The sequence below is a fragment of the Sceloporus occidentalis genome, unplaced genomic scaffold, assembly GCF_023333645.1.
Source record: "Sceloporus occidentalis isolate IW3139 unplaced genomic scaffold, rSceOcc1.0.p SCAF_12, whole genome shotgun sequence".
Taxonomy (NCBI): Eukaryota; Metazoa; Chordata; class Lepidosauria; order Squamata; family Phrynosomatidae; genus Sceloporus; species Sceloporus occidentalis.
In genome coordinates this window covers 17,717,966-17,739,567 of record NW_028316992.1, presented here as the reverse complement: position 1 = coordinate 17,739,567, position 21,602 = coordinate 17,717,966, and the positions used below count along the sequence as shown (strand labels likewise).

The 21,602-nt window shown below is 38.2% G+C and overlaps 1 protein-coding gene across 2 annotated transcripts in view; it reads left to right on the top strand.

The window, feature by feature from the left end:
* Positions 1-21,602, top strand: part of ERBB4 (erb-b2 receptor tyrosine kinase 4) — a 982,414-nt gene that overhangs the window by 294,712 nt on the left and 666,100 nt on the right. The gene's annotated exons all lie outside the window — the stretch shown is intronic.

Below are 21,602 nucleotides of genomic sequence, written 5' to 3'. Positions count from 1 at the left end.
CAGCCTGACAACGGAGTAGAAATTATCTGTTGGGAGGATTAAAATGTCTTCCCTTCAACTGTAAGAAGAGAGACATGAGGGAAGTAGTACTGAGGGATGAGCTGGCACAGTCTGTGAACAGGGGCTGCACCTAGGATAAGGCTAGGCAACTCTGGCCCTCCAGATGTTTTTGGACCGTAGCTCCCATAATCCCTCATCATTGACTTCATTGGCTTGGTGGTGGCTGTGGGCCAAATACAAATACATAAACTACCTATCTCTTGGACTCAGAATTTTCACACAGAGATGGATAAGCTCTTTGTAGCTTGCTGTGTCTTAACCTGGAAAGTATCAGAGGTCTCCCCTCCGTGTAGCAGGAAGATCATCTTAGGTATTTAATTTTTTTTCCTGATCTCATCTGAGACCCTCAGAAAAATTGACTGTCTATCTGTCTGCAGGATATTTTCCTAGACAAAACTGGAACCAAAGCGGCACCATTAGTTTGTGTGGTGGTGGGGATAGTCCAAACAGAAGCCTAGTTCAATTGGGAGAGTGACTTCTAATCTGTTGGGGATGGATCTCCTAGGGGGCTAATGCAGCCTCCTGCCCTTCCAGAATTGTCTACCCTTGTTCTAATGTGCTGGCCCTATAGACTCTATGACGGTGCACAGAAGGCAGCAGTAATTTTCAAGCTTTCATTTTTATCCCAGGGGGAAAATACATTGAGGATTTATATAGCTCACCTTTGAGTGAAGCATATGCATTGACTGCTTAGTGTTGTTTTCCAAGGAAGATTTGAGATATTTTTTGCTAGTGTTTCTCGTGCTACAAGACCAATTATGAGTAAACCAAAGCCCTTGTCTTTTTAACAGACCATTTGCTATCACAGAAGATAGGGCTGTAGATGTGATAACAGGGATTTTCAGTGTTATACTCTGTAACTTCAGTAGTCAAGAGTGTTCTTGCAGATTTTATATGGGGGTGAGAGTACTTGAATTGGACCCTCCAAAAGGGAGCCAGTGTGGTGTAGTAGTTTGAGTGCTGGACTCCAACACTGGATACCAGATTCAATTGCCTACTTACTCATGAAACCCACTAGGTAACTTTGGACAAGCCACACTCTCTCAGCCTCAGGGGAAAGCAATGGCAAACCTCCTCTGAACAAATATTGCCAAAAAAACCCCACAAAAAACCATGATAGGTTCACCTTAGTGTCATAACAACAACAATATCAACAATTTATTTATTTATATCTTGCCTTTCCCTATGGATTGAGGCGGGTTACAATTCATTCCGCTAAGATATATGTCGGAAAAAATGTGAAGGCACACAACAACAACAGCTTCCACCAACATTACTATTTATTCATTATATTCCACCTTTCCTCTCAGTACTGGGGCTAAAGACAATTCTGATAAAGTCTCCAAGTCAGAAATGACTTAAAGGCACACAGCAGCAAAAACATCAAAGTTTCTGAAAATATTGATAAAGGAAAATGGCTATCTAAATTAGAAACTAGATGGATAACTTTGGCCTGTTACAGACTGCCAAAATAAAGCTGCTTCGAGTCTCTTTGGAGGTATGCTGTTTAAATGATGCATGCATCTTAAGAATCCGGAAGCTGCACCAAAGCTGCCCTCCAGTGCTTAGGAATGGAGTGTGGCTTTGGCGTGACCTCCGGACTCTTAAGGCCCATGCATCATTTAAATAGCATACCTCCAAAGAAACACAAAGCAGCTTTATTTTGGCAGTCTGTAACAGGCCTTTGTTTCTGGCAAACCCTGTAGTTATGACAGGTGAGGAATGGATGAAGGAGGTGTGTGTGCACAATTGTGTGTTTTGGTTACAGAGATGCACTGTGTTATACCTTCCCCATGTGCTGCTTGTTGGTGTGACAATTAGGAACAACAAATAAATTTCAGTCCCTCCTATACCCTCCAATTGTCCTGATTTTGCATAAACAGTCCCAATTAATCCTCTGGACTTCCAGTTTTTAAAACGTCCTAGTTTTTTCCCTTTTGCCCACACTAGGATGTTTCTAGTAACCTTTATTTATGAAATTAGGAAGGGCATGGACTACAACCCTAGAGACTAGGGTTTGAATCTTTGCTCAGCCATGAAACCCCACTGAAGAAACTTGCCAAGGAAGCTTGCCTGTGATAGATGTGCCATAGAGTCACTATAAGTTGCAAACGCCTTGAAGGCACACAATGCTAACAAAAATGCTCTGCACCAACATTATCGTTTATTCGTTTATATACCACCTTTTCCTCAATACTGGACATAAAGATAGCTTGCAGAAATAAAAACGAATACAGTTGAGATCAATTTAAAAACCCTTTCCTATGTTCACACCAAATGTAGCTGAGAAGGTGGCAAGCCAAGAAAAGGGGTTTTCGGGACCAAGGCTGACTCTCATTGAAAGTCTAGTGCTTAACCTTTTCTGTAAGAGTAAATTGTAGCTATATATGGAAGAAATGTTGCGGGTCTCTCTCTAAGGTAGGCATGAAGCCTTCCTCTTCCCTCTCTTTGAAACCATGTCCCAAACCATAATCAATTTACCAGCCGTCTGGCTACTTGAAAGGGCATTGTCCTGTTCTGTTTTCTGTTCCCTGGCCAGTCTAGAATATGAACTTGATCTTTGCCCCCCCCCCAAAAAAAAAAAAATTGCCTGCTTACAATGGTCAGTGTCATTTACAAACATTGATAGATATAGACATAGACTTGTATGTAGGCAATCTTGATTGAGAAAACAAAACAACACAGTATATGGAAATTTTTACAGTGTCTATTTATTTAGTTTAAAGTCAGAATGAGCAATTCATGAGGATATCTGTAATATCCCATTGCTGGATATTGGAGAAATATGTCTTTTTTTCACTTGACTGTGGGTTTATAAATGGGCATTCATTTTTTTTTCCATATTAGCATGTGCTGGTAGAGGGAGGTGTATTTCAAATTCACCATGAGGTTAATCTTAAAATCTCAAGCCTCCAAATCACAGGCCCTTCCTGAGTACATAGTCAATTGTCTTGCAGTTCCACAATGTCCATCTGCTTTGTGCGGGAGGGGGAAAACCCCTTATTATGGATTTGCATCTTATTCAAGCCATGAACAGATCAGCTATTCATCAATGCCACCTTTCATTACTCTCCCTTAAAGAGCAGCATGCCTGCCACAGGAGCTGCTTCTCACTCCATTCAGTACTGGACTTTAATTGTTCCCTTAGAGCCAATTGCCAAGGCCCTAGCAAGAGTGCAAGCAAGATTTAATATCCTAATTCTTCTTTCTTTTCTTTTTCTTTTTTAAACAGCCTAATGTTTTGGTCTCCCCTCCCCTTTTCTGTCCATTTCTGCAGAGCTAACAATACAAGATAATTGTTTCAGTTTTATTTATGTCTACAACCTTGGCTTTATCATTTTTACTGCTGGCAACAAATGCCACTGTGACCTTGTTTTCTTCCAATGCCAGCTATTTTCCAGTTAGCCAGTCTCTTGACCCAAGTAAAAATGTTGTTGCTTCATCATTATTATGAGATTCTGGTTTAGTGTATTGACAGAGCATTAACTCAATGCTGGATTACACATTTCTGCCTCAAAAAGGCTTCTGTCATACAATTTCCAACGGATAATGGCCAAAGGACATTATGACGAAAAGCAGCCTGGGTGTGCCTGAAAAACTATTCACTCCTGGAGTCATCATTTTGTGTTGCAGCCTAGGTCAGCCTGGATCAGACTGCCAGGAATTTTATGTAGTGGTCTTAAAAGCTCCCAGATGTTAAGACACCTTTCCTCCTAAATTTGTCTAGATATCAGATATCTGCTGTTCTGTGGCCAAAAGAATAAGCCAGAAAACACCGAAGTTTGACCTAGCATTTATTTTTAGCAAAGGATATTTTTAGTTAACGTTCATATTCCCCACAGTATGCAACTTTTCTTGTTTGTTGGAATTTCGTCATTGTCAAAACAAAACATCAGCTTTATTGTATGATTATGGCTGTTGCTGTTATTGTTATTCAAGGCATTTTTGTATTGTCTTTTGACCCACAATGGCTGCATAATCCATAAAAAACTTTAAAATTTTATATTAATAATATTAAAATATACATCAAAGTTTGTCTATAAGAACAACTAGCATGAAAGGTTTAAGTATCATCTCTACTACTCTGGATGTTTGCTGTATATTATATTATACAGTGTATAACAACAACCCTGGAATAATTAGGATTTAGAACACCATTTTACAGATGTTAACTGGAGAATTTCCACAATTTGGTGGAGTAGATTTTGATGCCTAGGCTGACTTCTGATGTTCTGCAGTGCCCAAAACTAACCACAAGTAACCAATTTCCCTTTCACCCCATCTGCAGTTGTCTGTTTTACCTTGACACCAATTCTGAAAGGTTTCCTAGCCCTCCAAGGCTGAGGATGTGTGGGCTCTAGGGAAGTGGGGATCTGAGGTCTGTGGAACCACCCTGTTGGATACTGGCCATGCTGCAGATACATCTCTAAATCAAAGGCAATAATCAGGTGACCATCCAGATGTTGCTGGACTGCAGCTCCCAGCATTCCTTACCACTGGACCTGCAGGCTATAATTGTTAACAGTCATAGTCCAACAGTGTCTTGAGGGATACATGAATATACTCTTGACATGCATGTAAGACTTTATCACATGATGACGCTTACAAATTGGATAATAGTATCTTTGGCCACTACTGTCACATGACTTTGTGTCTCTCCTGTTGTCACTTTCCATTTTAATTTTTGCTAGAGCACACCTTTTTATTGTTTGGGAAAACCTGTCAATAGCTTCTAGTATCACCGCTTTTTTATAGGATAGGTATTATGATAGGTGCCTTCTGCTGCAGTTCCAATATTTTAACAGTCATGTGGAGTGAGTAGCTGTAAGTCTCCTCCTCTTCCCCTCCCTCCACCTCTTCCCTCACTACTCCCAACCAGGAATGTATGTGTCAGGTAGGACATGCATGGGGAGGAAGGCAAGGTTAGTAAGGCAGTGTGGAAGAGTGAGCACAAGACCATTGATCACCAAAGAAGCATAATAGCCCAATTGCTGAGAAGTCTGATAGAGATGGTTTTCAAATTGATATGTTCCTGTTTGCTTCAACAATGCGATTGCAACAACTTAATAGGCTGGTATGATAAAGTCCATAGTGTCTAATACATAAATACTGTCTTATTCATTGGAACTTGTAAAATACTTGCTATGAATTTTTTTTAAATGCTTAGGTCAATAACATTGATGGAACTATATTGTATTCCATGGTAGGCTATCACCAGCTGCTGTCACTGGCTAAACTATTTACAGTGTAATCCTGTGAATGTCTACTCAGAAGTCAGTCCTCTGATGAATGAGGCTTTTTCTCCACTAAGAGTGATTATAACTGTAACTTTAATGTCTGCTTTTTACAATATATCCCTCTACAAATTAAGTTACTTGGAAAGAAAAGAGTGTAACTAGCAAAGCTCTTGTGCTCAGAAGTTTTTGTTGTTGTTGTTGTTTTGGCTATTGTGCATAATGTAAAAGAAAGGTTAAAATTTTCTGATTCCTGGTTTGTTTTTAAATCAAAAAGGTAGCTTTCAAAATCAGGAAATTGTCATTTTGCTATGAAAAACAGTTTTCACTGACACAATTGGTAGTTGACTCGCTCTAATTTTCCATTCTAAATTATGTAAGATTATAGGTTATGTGCTGAAATCTGTGTGGCAATTTTCTCCCATGTGCTGCTTAAAATTTTGGGAATTATCCCAGTGGTTGCATCTATGTATAGTTCAAAGAAAAATGTGGAATTCCCCCCCCCCCCCTTCAACATTCAAAATAGGGTAGTTTGCATTTGCATTTTCTTTTTGATTACATTAACAATTTAAGACATTTCTATTAGTTGAGAAGCCAAGCTTCATTTCAAATAGGCATGCTTATCTGAAGTTAAAGGAACTGCACACACTACAGTTCAACATCTTAATGTTTTTCTTCCTGTTTTGTGTTTCTGTGGCTGTCTTACTCAAGACACTTTGACCAAAGCAGTGCACATAGTTCAATGACCCAAAGGTGCTGTGAGTCTATAATCCTATAACACTGACAAGGAGTATAAGCTTCTCTGAAGTCAGTTGGACTTGCATCTGAATAAGCATCGATACAGTAGGACAGAGGAGCAAGATTTGGATTCCTTAACCAACAGTCCCTGGGCTGTATGGTCCACTGCTTTTGAAGCTGGAGGGAATTTAAAGGGCTGTTTCTAATACAGCAGAACCATTATCTAGTCAAAATATAAAATGTAAAAGCAACAGCAACAACATGTCAATGGGTTTTATGCAAATCCTTGAGTAGCTCTTTGGAGCTCAGCCCATAATGCAGATCAGTGCAACTGAGGTCACAATCCAGCCCACTTTAATTGTAGCCGCTGCTTAACTGTGGCAAGACTGAATTGAGTGTGCTGATTGTTAATTCATTTATGTACAGGGATTCTGCTTTTGGAATTTATGTTGCTAGAAGTAGTCTAGGCCAAAGTATAGTGTTTGTACAGTTTATACATGTGGATTAAATATACACATCTTCCAACATTTCACTGATAAAAATCTGGATACGTATGGCCATGCAATATCAGAGTATAATCAAGATGGAAGAGAGGGAAACACACAAGCTAATAAAGGCTGCAGCAAGTTGCTTTTTCCTGTGTCTACTGGGAAGGGCAAGTTTTGGCCCCTTCCTCTGCCTACTTCTGAGTTAATGGAGTGGAAACTACTTTTGCACTTTAAACTTGCTTTGCAGAAAGCTGAGGAGAAAGTGGGAGTAGAAGGAGAACCTATAATGGAGAACCTGGAATGACACTTTTGCCAGATTGGGACAGTTGGAGGTTATGGATATGTGTCCCTTCCAATGGTCTTACTCAATCCCTGTTTCCTGATATCTGCCACTGGATTGACCACAGGTCCTATAATTCATCAGTACAAACTGATGCTTTATGTGTCTGTAGCCAACCAGCAAATACAAAGCTTCTTCTCTGGCAGTGAAGGATACAGAGAAAGACCATTTCTGGCCTGAATTCCTAGGCCATGAAGTCCAACTCTGTGGGAGGTGCAAGCCCTGAGACCAACTTGAGGCAGGGAGAGTCCTTCCAAAGTAAATTTCATAGCAACCTATTCCAGATAAATGCATGATTGCTTCATGTATAGGAAGCATTAACCACCCAGCATTGGGACTGAAAGTTCTCCATGCACATGGAAAAAAAGGTTGTTGTTGTTTTGGCATTAGCATATTTCAAGTTTTAGCCAAGTCAGTGTAAAACTTGGGACTGTACTTTCCACACTTCCTCTTCAATTTGTACCCCAGAGGATACAGAATAACTGAAGGAGGACCTGCAGGGTATTTAATTACTGTATGGGACCATGGAAAAGATGCTGAACAGATGGCAAAAGGTGTACAGTATATAGCATGCATGGAATAAATCTAATTGTCCAAATTTTTGCTGAAGGAGAAGAATAGATGCTAGGTCCTTGAAGCCTGGACTTTTGAACTGCATATTATATATCAATATTGTCTCATTTCAGCCTGCTATTAGAAAGTACTCAGAGATCAGATAATGGGGTATAATTGCTAGGCCAAAACATCTACTCTTTTTCTACCAGCAGCAATGTTCCCAGGGCCACACTGTGGTATGCAGATTCCATTTTCATTCCATGTAAGTAGCTGGAGAGTCAACACATGGACATTTCAGAATATTTTTTAATAAGAACAGGAACAACTGCACATCATATTTTCCTTATTTGGCAGCATTCAGGAAAATTTGTATACACAAAGCTAATGGGGAAAATTAACATATCCATCTGCTTTCAGATCCAATTTCTGTGAGAATAAATTATCCAGGGAAATACAATACTTGCAACCTCAACAACTATTTATATTTTAGCTTACATTTCAGGAAATATTTTTCTAACAAAAGTCTGCTTTAATTTTGCTGTGTCAAAATCTCAACATCCTATTCGAAGTATGTCTTTAGACACTAATACTCAGAACTCTTTTCTTCAATATTCCAACACACAATCCTAACACATCAGAGCATGGAGATACTTATTTATTTATGGACCACAACTGCCAGAATGCTGAAGCCAGCATGGCCAATGGGGATGGGGTCTGGCAACTGTGATCTAAAACAGGTTCCAAACATATTTCCCTTCCCCTTAGGAATTCACTACAGTGTCCTGCATTATGAGGCGTGGGATCTCTTGTTGTTCAGGTAACGGCAACAACTTTGTCTGCTGAGTCAGTGGTCTTCCACATGGTTATTACGGCAGCCTCCTAATTTGACTTTTGTTTGGAGTTGTGCAGAAGCTTTGTAATATGCTGGTGATGCACTCCCCTTGAAAAATGAGTGGAGCAGAACATCATGTGTCAGCCTTCACTAACATGAGTCCCAATTTTGGAGAAAAGGTGGGGTAAAAATAAAGATAACAACAGTAACAGTGATGTGATGGCAAAGCTTGGTCATCTGGTGATGAAGATTAATGCGTATCTCCAGCCACCCTTTCAAGAATGCCCTTAGCACCATTACTGAGGGCATCGTATTGTATCATCTTCATTCTCAGGAGTATTCCATCCATGATTTCACATGGAACAGCAGCAGGACTGCTGAGGCCACTTAGCTGCAAACTATGATAGAAGTCAGCATGTGAGATATTAAATAATTAATATCAGTCAGCCAGGTTACTGAGGGAAATGACGTAAAATTTGACTTCCTTCACTCACCTATATTCTCCCCATCAGCTCTGCAGGGAATGAATGGTCCCACTAAAAAAGAAAAAGAAAAAAGGGAAGGGGAAATTCCATTCAGCATTTGTTGCAGATTCAACACATTTCTGTGGAATTCAATAAAAAAAGGAGAGAGCTGAAGTATACACAAGTTCTTTTAGTGTTATTGTACTATTGTTATTGTTTTATTGCACTGTTTTAAATTTGTATTGGATGTATGTTATTATTGCTGTTAACCGCCCTGATGTTTCGAAGGGCGGTATATAAATAAAGTTTTATTATTATTATTATACAGTTACACAGTGCAAATCTGTAACATGGTTTTGTCCATTAACAAGAGCGAGGGAAAAAAACATAATGATATTTACTGTGATTTTAGACTAATGCTGATGGTCTTTGTCCCAATGAAGGGAGCCCTATGACTGTACTCATGGTTTTGTTCTGATAGATGTTGAACCATTCCAACTGCCGGATTGTGTGGTTTAGCCATACATCTTTGGCAGCTTTTCAAATGTTCATTATCCGTGGATACCCAAAACTCCCAAGCTGGACTCAGATGAGTAGTTATCATTATAGTTGATTTTTTTTTAAAAAAAGTAATTGTTTCCTTTTCCAATTTTCAGAAGTAGTAAGCATAGTTACCTTTTAGTTACTAAAAACAAAACAAAAGATGAATGCTAATAGCCAGGAGTACAAAACACACACTTCTCTTTTTGCCCCAGCACACATAACAGAGCATGGCTTATAGAATAAGACAGCTCTCGAACCATGTAATATTTCTACTATTTAGAGGCCACACTCTGGGCAATATAAAGTCAACAAAAACATTATAATTCAGCTGTGAAAGGAGAAAGGTTATCTCTGGTTAAATTATAATTCTAGTAAAATAGTTATTTTTTCATTATTGTGGAAAGGAGTTCATTACTTCTAAGTTCTGTATTTTTTACTTGTAGAAAACAGGTATGTCAGGAAATAATCAACTTCCCTGGTATGTACCTTTTCTATATTGAGTCAACTTTTATGTCGTAAATTAAATCCCCAGGAATCCCCCCCATCCTAAACTGCAGTCTGAGATCTTATCAGCCAGACACAGGTAACTACTTATCAGCTGTGACACTGGCTCAGCAATGTTCATTTAAAATCACCTGAGTCTGCTGAGAGGATCAGCCTCTCTGGGAAAGCTTTCAAATTTCTATCCCACTGGATATATTCACAGAGATCAATGGAAGCCTTAAAAGTCTATACTGGATATAGTAAACTGTGAAAAGAGTAGAACATTAGGACATATAATTTATTAGTAATTTGAAACCCAATGATTTATCTGGTTTGTGTGTGATTTTCCTCAGAAAAGGGCCATGCTAAGTGGGGCATTCTGGGAACTGTAGTCCAGAAAAGTATATTTTCCAAGTTCTGCTTCATTGAATCAGTCCATTGGGTCCTCAAGCTCCAAGGCAAACCAATGTCAGCACCAAGAATATTTGGGCAGTGGCTGGAATGATAGTGGCTCCATGGAGAGGATCAAACTGAACCCCTCCTTTCTGGTATTCCAGTGAACATCATTGAAAGTTCCTCAATTTTTCTGCAGTGCACCTAATGTTATACTAATCCAGAGCATGGCTTTATGCAGTGTCATGGTGCTCCCAGGAGTGTGGATATGCCTACCCCTTATCATTGTCCAACCATGATCAGGTGAGGCTAGCATAGAAGGGGCCCATTGGAGACCACTATCCTTAAACCTAGGATCATCAAAGCTCTGGTGGCTGAAATATTTGCCAGTTCATTTTCATTGTGGTTCTGAGTGTGCCATCCACTCTCTCTTCCAATCCAAATTCTGAGATATTTTCATTCAAATGAAAATTAATTCATATTAGGGTGTGCAGTTCTTCTGTGTACACATTTTCTGTGCATTTTCCCCACTGACTAAAGGACATTTATTTTCAAATATATGCTGTTTGTTTATTTATCTTTAGCTATGCAGTGCGGCTACTTGAGTATAACATGGGGGCAGAAGAGAATATTATCATTGGAGACTAAAATATACTTGTGTTGACACATTGATAGGCTCAGACATCTCCAGCTGGATAAATACATAACACATCATAGGTAAATTCCTTTTCATTCTGTTCTACTGCTTGAGATCAAGTGAGGTGTATGGTAAGATTTTGCCCATGTAGCCCTTCTTCCATTGAACTGTAATTTTTTGCCATGTAAAATCACATTAGGGAGATCCTTCTATTGATCTTGCCACTCTCATAGCCACATCTAGTGGGACCATGAGACCAGCCTTCTTTGTGGCTGCACCCAGGCCCTACAATTGCTCTCCTAGAGGGCTTGAAGGGTTTTCTCCTTGGTGCCTTTCAATGGTCAGGGAAAGACATTTAAAAATATATAGACAAGTCTTTGAGAACTGATGTTTTATGAGGAAATGGCTTTTTAATAGCACATTCTACTCTTTAGTAGTGTGCGTCACTCACTTTTTTATGACTCTCAACTGTTTTGATTTCCTCCCCCCCCCCATTTTTACTGATCTGTGCTTTTATTTATTGTTGTGTGCTTTTAAGTCATTTCTGATTTATGGCGACCCTAACACGAGCTAATCTTGGCAAAATTTATTCAGAGGGTGTTTGGGTTTGCTTCCTCTGAGGTTGAGAGTATGACTTACCCCAGGTCATTGATGGGTTTCTATGGCGGGTTACAGACCGCCATTTAGTACATAATGAATACGTACTAGGGTTAGGAAGGGGCGGTGCTTCTGCACCCCCTAACCCTAGTACGTATTCTGTACGTACAATATGGCGGCGGCCGTTCCACACGGCCGCCGCCATATTTACGTATCGGACGCTGTGCGTCCGCACGTGTCGCGGCGTCTATGACGTCACGAGTCCGCCCCTGGCGCCTCGCGACGTCATAGAGGCGCCGCTTAAGAAGCTCCATTTTGAAGCTTCTTTTTTGCTCCGTAACGGAGCTGCGCGGTTTGGCTGCAGCGGCTCCCTTACGGAGCAAACAGTGGCGGCGGCAGATCACCGCAAAGCGGCAGTTTATAACCCGCCAGTGGGTCAGCAGGGATTTGAACCTTGGTCTCCACAGTCATAGGACATTAGTGCACAAGTCCTGTACTCACAGCAGCCATGCTTCTTAAAGAAAATGGAATTATACCTATTTGTAAACAACCATGATCACACATATTTTCAGTTGCACGACTCGGATGGTTTCTGCCATTGCACTTTCTTCCTGGCTCCCCCTTACTCCCACCTCCCTGATTTATGCCCTACTCAGAATGCTTAGGGTATTTTTTAAATTTTGTTTTAATTTTCACTTTTTTACACAATTCTGCAGCTCTGCTACCGCAATTTAAGGTTTAGTTTCTGTATTTAAAGAAAGAAAAGAAACAAATAAAATAAAAGCAATCGGACTATTTGGGATTAGTGGGAAGAGGGGATGGCGGAGAAGAGGATACACTGACACCACATGACTACTAGCATCACAACTGCCCCAGCAACAAAGTTGCACAATTGGGTTCTAGCAGGATTGTGAACTCATTGATGGGTTTCCTCCATTAATGAAAAGAGATACCCTAACTGCACTTCAGGGACACAGCAACTATGAGTTGGAGGCATCATCGTGTAATATGTATCACCAAAGCTGGTTTTTCTCTCGCTCTAATCACACTTTAAAAGCTGTGTGTGATAAAGTCCATAACCCAATGCCAAAACCACTACATCATGTTTGCTCTCTGCTTTTATCTATACTTGTTTTAATTTTTGTAAACTTCCTTTAGTCTCTATGCTGGGGAGAGTATGGTTTGTTTGTTTTTTAAATCTATTCATTTATTCATCCATTCATTAAAAATATTAATGTCCAATGCCATATCTAAAAATCCAAGGGAAGTGAACAATAAAATCAACTTGACCAATTTAAGGCAGTTAAAAAAATAGGCTAAAACCAAACTATTTAACAAGTTAAAAGAAGATAGTTTACAATAAATTGAAATAGTTTAAAATAATGTAATACCATACATATCTGTTGATTTGTATACAATTAAATAAACCTCAAAGGCATTAGTAAAAATCCATGGTTTTCACTTGCCATTGGTGTTTTAGAAGTGCTGGTACCAATCAGGTCTCTAAGGATGTATTCAGCAACAACATCGACAATAAGGAAAACCAGAGTGATTAGAGAAGATGACTAGTGATATCCAAATGCTATAGTTGAGTTGTGGAAATAATATCCTTTCTTTTAACTCAGATTGTGAGCTGCCATCAGTACCATATTGTGATAAAGGCAGAACAGAAATAAAATTAGTAAGTAACTGATGAATTCAAAGTTTTTCTCAGCCATTAACTCACTGGAACCTTGGCTTCATGACATGGGACCTTTGGCCAAACATTGTAATCTCCTTCTTTCTATTAAACTAAAATATCCCATGCAGTGAGGTTTACATGAATGTAAGGATCAAATGAGTCAGATCCTACTGGTCTAGCTATCTCAGTATTGTGTTCTCTTAATTGTGATTCCCTCAAGTTGATGGAGAGAGAGGATACCCTGGCTATCTAGGAATGTGGAATGAAATCTAGGATGTTTGGGATGCGAAGCAGATGCTCCACTGTTAGGCAACAGCCCATGTGTGCCAATGCTTATGCAAATACTTTGGATGAAGGGTGGATCAGCAATGCATTTATTTATTGGAGTTATATCCCATCTTCTCTCAAAATGGGATTTGGTATATATGTATGTATGTATTCAATAACTGGAAGTTCCATAATTTTATCAGTATGGATAATCCTTCAACCAATGCAGATTGAAACTACATCATGGCATCACCATAACCTGGGAAGATCTTTTAGCCATGATGGCTAGAGAACCTTGGGAGTTGTAGTCCAAACAAGGAACATGCCCATCAGTGTGTTGGAAGTTTCTATGGCTAATTCATCACTTTACAGACATCGTTCTGTTAACTAGTGTGCATAAGTATATACACATAGGAGTTTATCACACACCTTCAGTTCCGCTCTGCTCCCATTGCCCCAACGTCATTGATCTGCAACAGAAGCCTGCTGGTGGGATGATGCATGTGTCCTAAGAGGCCAGAAGCCACGCCAAAGACATGCTCCAGTCCTAAATCCTAAGGACTGGAGCTCCGCTTTGGTGCACTTTCTGGCCTCTTAAGATGTGTGTATCATTTAAACGGCATACCTCTAAAGTGATCCAAATCCACTTTATTTTGGCCTGTCTGTATGAACTATAATGAAGCAAAGTTGCTCAACTGATTGAGGCTTAACTTAAGGAGAATAATTATGACCTTACCAGGACAGATAGTTACTCATACAAATCTATTATCTGCTAAGGTCCCTGATAATAAAGACTGACCAAGTGCAAACTGAGGGAAAAGATATATGGCAAAACTCAGACTCATCATGATTAACGTACATAGGTTGTGTGTGTAAATCCATTTTAACATGGTATTCTAACAGCCTTTCCTTAAAAGAAATGACATGAAAACTTAACAACACACAATACTAGAGCAAGCCTTTTTTATTAACTGAGTTGAACTTTAAAAATTATGTTATGACCAAAAATCAATAAAGAGAAACTGATTTAAGTTCATTCAAGTGTGAAGGGGGTTTATTACTAGTGCTACATCACTCTAATGATGTACTCTTAAAAATTTGTTTTTGTGATATATTACATCCATTATTGCTAAAAGGATAAAACTGCAAAGCAATACTGGACATTAATAAATCAATTTAAAGAAAGGGAGGGAAAAGGGCAGATAGCCAGGGAGAACCAAGTTTCCATTTGTGGATTTTAAATGTTCTGCAATTGTATAATGTGATGCAAACTAAGCCCTCATGTACCCTTCAAGTGGCTATTGGGGTTTTCCATTCCCCTCAACAGAGGAAAACCAGGACATGTGCAACCAAACAATGTCAGAGTGTAGTCAAGATGATTATTAATGGGGGGGGGGAGGGAGAGAAGCTAGGAGAGGCTACAACAGTTTGCTTTACCTGAGCCTACAGGGAAGGGCAAGATACCATCCCCTCCTTTCCTCAGCCCCAAGAGTTAACTGTTGCACAGTGAACTTAGTTTGCAGCAACTGAAGACAACAAAGAAGGGGAAAATAGAAAGAGGAGAGAGAAACATGGACATTTTAAAAGCAGCTGGAAAAGTGGGATGATGAAAGAGGATTAATCAAGACAGTCTTGGCATTATTGGGATAGTTGGAGGGTATGTTTTCCAGCAACTTATTTGTTTGGGGTACTAGGATCTTGCTTGGTCACTTGCAATTAGAGTGTGCTATTGCAAAAATTCATCTGTAGCAAAAACCTTAGGGCTATTTCTGTTGGGCAGCAACAAAAAAGTTAAAATGGTGAATAAATGAAACAAATATTCTAGAAGTCTGGATAGACATGAAAATAGAGAAATAGTACTTTGGGATTTAAAAAAGGAAAGCAAAAGGATGAACAAACAAATGAAGGAAAACATCTATTATCCTGAAGTAGAAGGAAGTGTGGGGAAAGGAAAGGGCGAGGGGAAGGAAAGGGGGAAGTAAAGGCTAGTATGGAAAGGATTAAGTAGCCCCTCAACATATAAACACATCTGCTCAATTATGAAATTGATTTCCCCCCTTTTTTTTCTTTTAAGAGAGCAGTTTTCTCAATCTTGTACTTAGTCAAGTTTCCCATAACGGGACAATAGTATCCCAAGCATACACAGTCATACACTGTACATGTTCTGATGGTAATCCTCAATAATCTTAGGTATATAATTTTGACTGCACTAGTAGATGCGCTGTAAGGGCTGAATCCCGTGTTCATCCCAATTAGAGTTAGACCCACTGAAATAAATGAGACTTGTTAGTCACCACTCACATGAGACTCTTTGACTTCAGTGGATCTATTCCAGTTCGGAGTAACATTGGATTTAGTCCTAATAACCCAAAGTAACGGCCTGAACAGACAGGCCAAAATAAAGCCCCTTTGGGTCACTTTGGAGGTATGTTGTTTAAATTATGCATGCATCCTAAGAGGCTGGAAGTTGTGCCAAAGCCATGTTCCAGTGTTTGTAGTTCAGATTGAATGTGTCTGATCCAAGTGGTGTCAGCTAACAATGCAACTCCCCATTCCATGGTGTAGTTTATTTTCATGTGTAAATAACATATTACAATTATTATTATTATTATTATTATTATTATTATTCCAGATTAACTTCAGATATCAATAGCATTTTATAAACAACAATTGAGTGTCAAGTTACCAATTGTATTTTCTTTACTCTAAAGGCAAACCAGTTCATAAATGAAGCAGATTGCACTCCACTTCCAGGTCCTTTTGCAATTGGCTAAATGGCTAAAAGCAACTGCTTAAATTAGGAATGGAATTCTATTGAAATTCTTCTCTTCCTTTTCCCAGCCAAGTAGCAAATTTCCTGCTCCTTAACCAACTCTGAGAATGTTAGGTGTTTTTTTAAAAAAGAACTAGTTACCTTACTCATTACACTGTTAACAGTTGTCTAGAAAGTTCACTAACAAGTTACCGTTACAGTTCAACCATTGAGAAATAGGAAAAAAATGCTCTCTGTTTTCCCCAAGTGTCAATTTCAGATATTGAATCTTTGGAATTCTGAGGAGAAAAAAACGTGTGTGTGTATATGCACATACACATGTGTGTGTATTACAACGACATACTTCTCAGATGCAGTATGAAGCAGCCACCTATGTAACCCTTCTAACTCTACTTGATGTTGATCAGTGTGAGGCAGCATGTACCCTGTTTTCCCCAAAATAAGACATACCCATAAAATAAGCCATAGCAGGATTTCTAAGCATTTGCGCAATATATGCTATACCCTGAAAATAAGACATAATGATAGTACGGAAGGGGGAAGGAAGGGAGCGGAAAGATTGGGGCCAATGGTTCTAAAGGAAATGGAATTGCAGGATTGAATTTCAGGTTTGGAGAGTTATGATGGTGTTCCAGAAGACAACTATATTTGAATAAATGTAGATTGTTGTACCATACTTAATAAAAACAAGACATCCCCTGAAAATAAGCCATAGTGTGTCTCCTTGAAGAAAAATAAATATAAGACAGTGTCTTATTTTCGGGGAAACGCAGTACACCCAGTAATAATGGACTTCAGAAAATATTAGTTGTCATCCCACTGAAATGTAATGGCCATTACAGGTTAAAAAGTAACTCAATGCAGCATACGACTTCAAAAAAGCAACCGATTAATTGAGCAAGCTGTTTTTTTTATTACTTAATCTTTATTAAATGTTTTACAAAGTACATACATTACAGTCCAAAATAAGAGAAAACTACTAATACAACCTAATTTATACCTCCTTATATATATGCCATCTTCAACAATCTTGAGATATCATCTTCACTATTTAAGATGCTTCCCTATGAGTGTTACAGACACCGTGTCTTCGAAACATCCTTGATTTAATTGTCTCAAGGTATCTATATTTAATTTTAAACATTACTTGCTATATTTTCATACCTATTTCCCCCTCTGGACCTATCTTGCAACCCGTATATCGTTTCCCTATCGATCCAACTCTCATCTTATAGTAAGATATTTTATAATAGGTTCCCATTCCCTTTCTTTTTCGCTTATTTCCTTGCAACTCTCGTTTAAACTATCGTTACACAATGCTACTGTACAATCCATATTCTTGATTTCTACAACCTTTAACCACCATTCATCTATAGTAGGTACATAAACCGATTTCCAATTTTTAGCTAACAAGATTCTCGCACAAGTCACTAAGTTTAATATAATCCTCCAGTATTGTTTCTCAATTTTCGTATCAACAACAGAAGTCATGTTTAATAAATACAGTTCAAGTACAAAGGGATAATCAATTTTTAAGCTTTGTCTAATATTCCTATGTATTTTTAACCAATAATTCTTTATTATTGGACAGGACCACCACATATGGATATAAGATCCTTTTTCTTTTTGACACCTCCAACATTTGTCGTTTCCCAATTTATATAACTTCGCAATTCTAACTGGTGTATAATACCATCTGTTTGTAGTCTTTATACAGTTCTCTTTTAAATCTTGTGAAACCGAAAATTTATTAGATTTGTCCCAGGCATTTTCCCAATCTTCCAAAGGTATTTCATGTCCTATTTCTGTTGCCCATTTTATCATATATGTAGATATTATTTCCTGTTCTATTTCTCTCTGAAGAAATAAGTTATACAACTTGGATATTTTACCTTTATCCTTTGCTTTTATGATTTTGTCCAGTTCATTCTGATCTTTTTCAAATCCTTCTTTGTGTAAGTCATCCCTAAACTTTTGTATGATTTGGAAATATTCAAACCAGCTAACTGTCTTGCCTGCGTTATTTAGTTCTTCTCTTGAAATTATTTTTATATCAGAGTGATGTTTTTTTTAATTAAATCCTTATATCTTACCCAATTTGGATTACCTGCCCATCTCCCAAAAAATGCTTCTTGTGTGGATACCCAGTTAGGAATCCCTAGATAAAATTTATTCTTTATCTTTCCCCATATTTTGAACAAAGCCTTTCTGATTGAATGATTGTGAAAATCTTTATTTATCTTGGCTTTGTTATACCATACATAGGCATGCTAGCCATATCTCAGATTAATTGCTTCTAAATTTAACAGATGTCTGTTCTTCAAATTTATCCACTCTTGGACCCAAAGAATACAACATGCCCTATAGTAAAGTTTGAGGTCTTAGCGCACAACCTCTGAAATCTTTTTGTTTTTTCAGTTCCTTCTTTTGTATTCTTGATCTTTTCCCCCTCCAGACAAAATTTACTATTGATTTTTCCCATTCATCAAATTTTTTTTCATTAATATTAATTGGTAGATTTATAAAGAGAAACATTAACCTTAGCAATATGGCCATTTTTATCGTAGCTACTCCCCCCAGTATTGATAAATCATAGTTCTTCCATTTTGTTAAATCTTTGTTTATTTGTTGCCATATTGGTTTATCATTATTCTCAAACAAATTTGTATTATTATCCGTTAACCATATGCCTCAATACTTTACTTTCTTTGCTACCTTTAGTCCGGATCTAGCTGTCAATTCTTTTATTTTAATTGATCAAGCTGTTAGAAAGACAAGTTACTTGGCTAAAATCTGCCACCCCAGCATTACCACAGAACTTGATACCTGTAATGTGAACTTTTGGAACAGTAAGTAAGATGGTGACTGGTAATTTTGTCATGTTTCTCAAGTAGCAGGTCAAATTTACATGCTACTCTTTTTTGTTAATTGGGAAAAGCTAAAATGTTGGAGTTTATCACACGGGAGGAATTTCTCTTAATTTCGATTGAAAAGAAAGTGGAGCCAGAACACATTTGCTAGTTCAGCGAATTTACATGAATTCGAATTGCGTTCGAACTGACTTCCCATTGCCCTAAAATAGCTTGCCATTGCCTGAAATTGCATGTGATCACCTCTCACGCAATAACGTGAAACCCCATGATTGCGTTTGGACTGACTTCCTATTGCCTGAAATTGTGTATAGTAGTCTATCATGCAATAACGTTAAACCCCATGATTGCCTTCAGATTGCCATTGGATTATACTTCCAATTTCCCTTGTCTGATAACGTCCGTTGTCTCAGGGCATTTTGAGTGGATTTATTTTAAGAATTTGTTATGTTTTCTGTTAAAGCAATTAAACTGGGGGGGGGGGGGGGATGAAACATTTTGAGAAAACATTAAACTATTTTCTCATATTATTGTATGCATACTCCCAAAAACAAAGCAAGCCCACAGCTCTCTCTCTCTCTCTCTTTTGCAACCATAATGAAAAGGTAACTTTCCAAGCTCTGTCTCACTCAGCTATATTTGTATCTTAGCCTGGAGTGGTAATTTTCCAGATATTGTTACCTTTGGCATGATTATGTCTTCAATTATCAAATTATAGTGAAAAGAGTTGGTTGGCCTCTGGTTTCTCAAACTGGCAAGGAGGCATTTTGAAAGGGAGATAATATGTAAGAGCAATGGTGGTGAGCTAGTTTCTCTCTCTTATATTCTCCTAAGGATATTTTAATATCCTGCTTAGTGAGGTCTTCATCTGTTGGAAAGGATAAAGCAATACACTTCATTGATTTTTATGGGTTTCTAAAGTAATATGACACAAGCTGTATTTGATTAATTTTTCTCTTTATTATCAACTAATCAACTGATATTAGGCAATTAAATATTTTGACAAGTGAAGGCAGAAATATTGAGTGACCTTTTTTCTTTCTTTAATATTTAATAATTTCAATAAGAACAATGGTGCGGTTTCTGTGGAATGAAAGTCATGACCTTGATAACAAACACAACTTTTTGTGGTCGCTGTTGTGAACTTTTTGGGTTGCCAGTTGCTGAGAATGACCAGATTGTTTATGCCGCAAACACTGCAAACCCAATATTCCAGAATACATAAAAGTCTTTTTTAAAGGAACATTTCCACAGTGTTTTGGCCCACATGCTGGAAATTCTGAGACCAGATCTTTCAAAGAGCAAATGTAGTAAAACAGCTTATAAAACCATACAAGATATGCATTAGGAAAGGCAACATTTTTACTTAAGAAGAAACATAACATAGATGCTTTAAGTCTCCTGCAGCAGACATAGCAAAAAACAAACCCATTTTACTATTTCACTAGTAAATTGACAGCACCCACACTCTAGGTATATATATATATATGTGTGTGTGTGTGTGTGTGTGTGTGTGTGTATGTTGTTTGGTCCATTTTATTTCCTTTCTTAAAGGATTCAACAGATCGGGCAAAGTGTATCAGGAGGTTGCAGTAGTTCTTGTTTGTTTGTTTTGAAATAACCAGACAGAGGCCCCATACAGACAGGCCAAAATAAAGCTGCTTCGAGACACTTTGAAGGTATGCTGTTTAAATGCTGCATGCGTTCTAAGAATCCAGAAGCCACACCAAAGCCACGATCTAGTCCTAAGGACTGGAGCACAGCTTTGGCACAGCTTCCGGACTCTTAGGACGCATGCAACATTTAAACAGCAAACCTTCAAAGTGTCCTGAAGCAGCTTTATTTTGGCAGTCTGTATGGGGCCAATGTTTCTGTTGTCTTTTGTGTCACTGCCCAGCACCAGCTGCAACATTTTATTCCCAGATTCAAATGGGTTTCTTTTTTTATTCTGACAAAGAGCAGAACAATGGGGTACCTGTTCTTGTCCTTCTTTTTCCCTTTTTGTTACATGCCTTCCTCAGAAATGGAGGATTGACTCTAAAAGCCAAAAGCAGGAGGTTGGAAGTACCATATATACTCGAGTATAAGTCAAACTCATGTATAAATCAAGGCCAGGTTTTAGGGCCAAAATTATGGATTTTGATATTAACTGTATATAAACCAAAGATAAAATTTAGGGTCATTTGCAAAGAATCTCAAAGAGGAAGCAAAGGAAAATGGTGCAAAAGAGATACAGATTTGTGCCCATACTACAGGTTGGATGGATTATAAAGGACAGGTGGGTCAGTGCTTCCAGGACAGATTATGCTCTTGCCTTTCACCAGTGGATAATTCCTTGTTTAAATAAAAGTTAAAATACAGTACTTACATTGACCCTTGGATAAGTTGACTCAGTTTTTTGGGGTTAAATTTTTGACTAAAATTTCTAGACTTATACATAAGTATAAACAGTAACTGATTTGGACAGTTTAAATGGAAGCAGACAACTCTGGGGTACCCCAATTCCCTACATCCTTCATTTGGCAAGCCAAAAATGAGAAGGTTTAATTTTGTTCACAGCTACAAATTGTGAGGCTATGGGTGATATAAAAATATTTACCTGGATTTGTAAAATTGCTTTATATGTGAAATGAGTAAAATGCTGTTC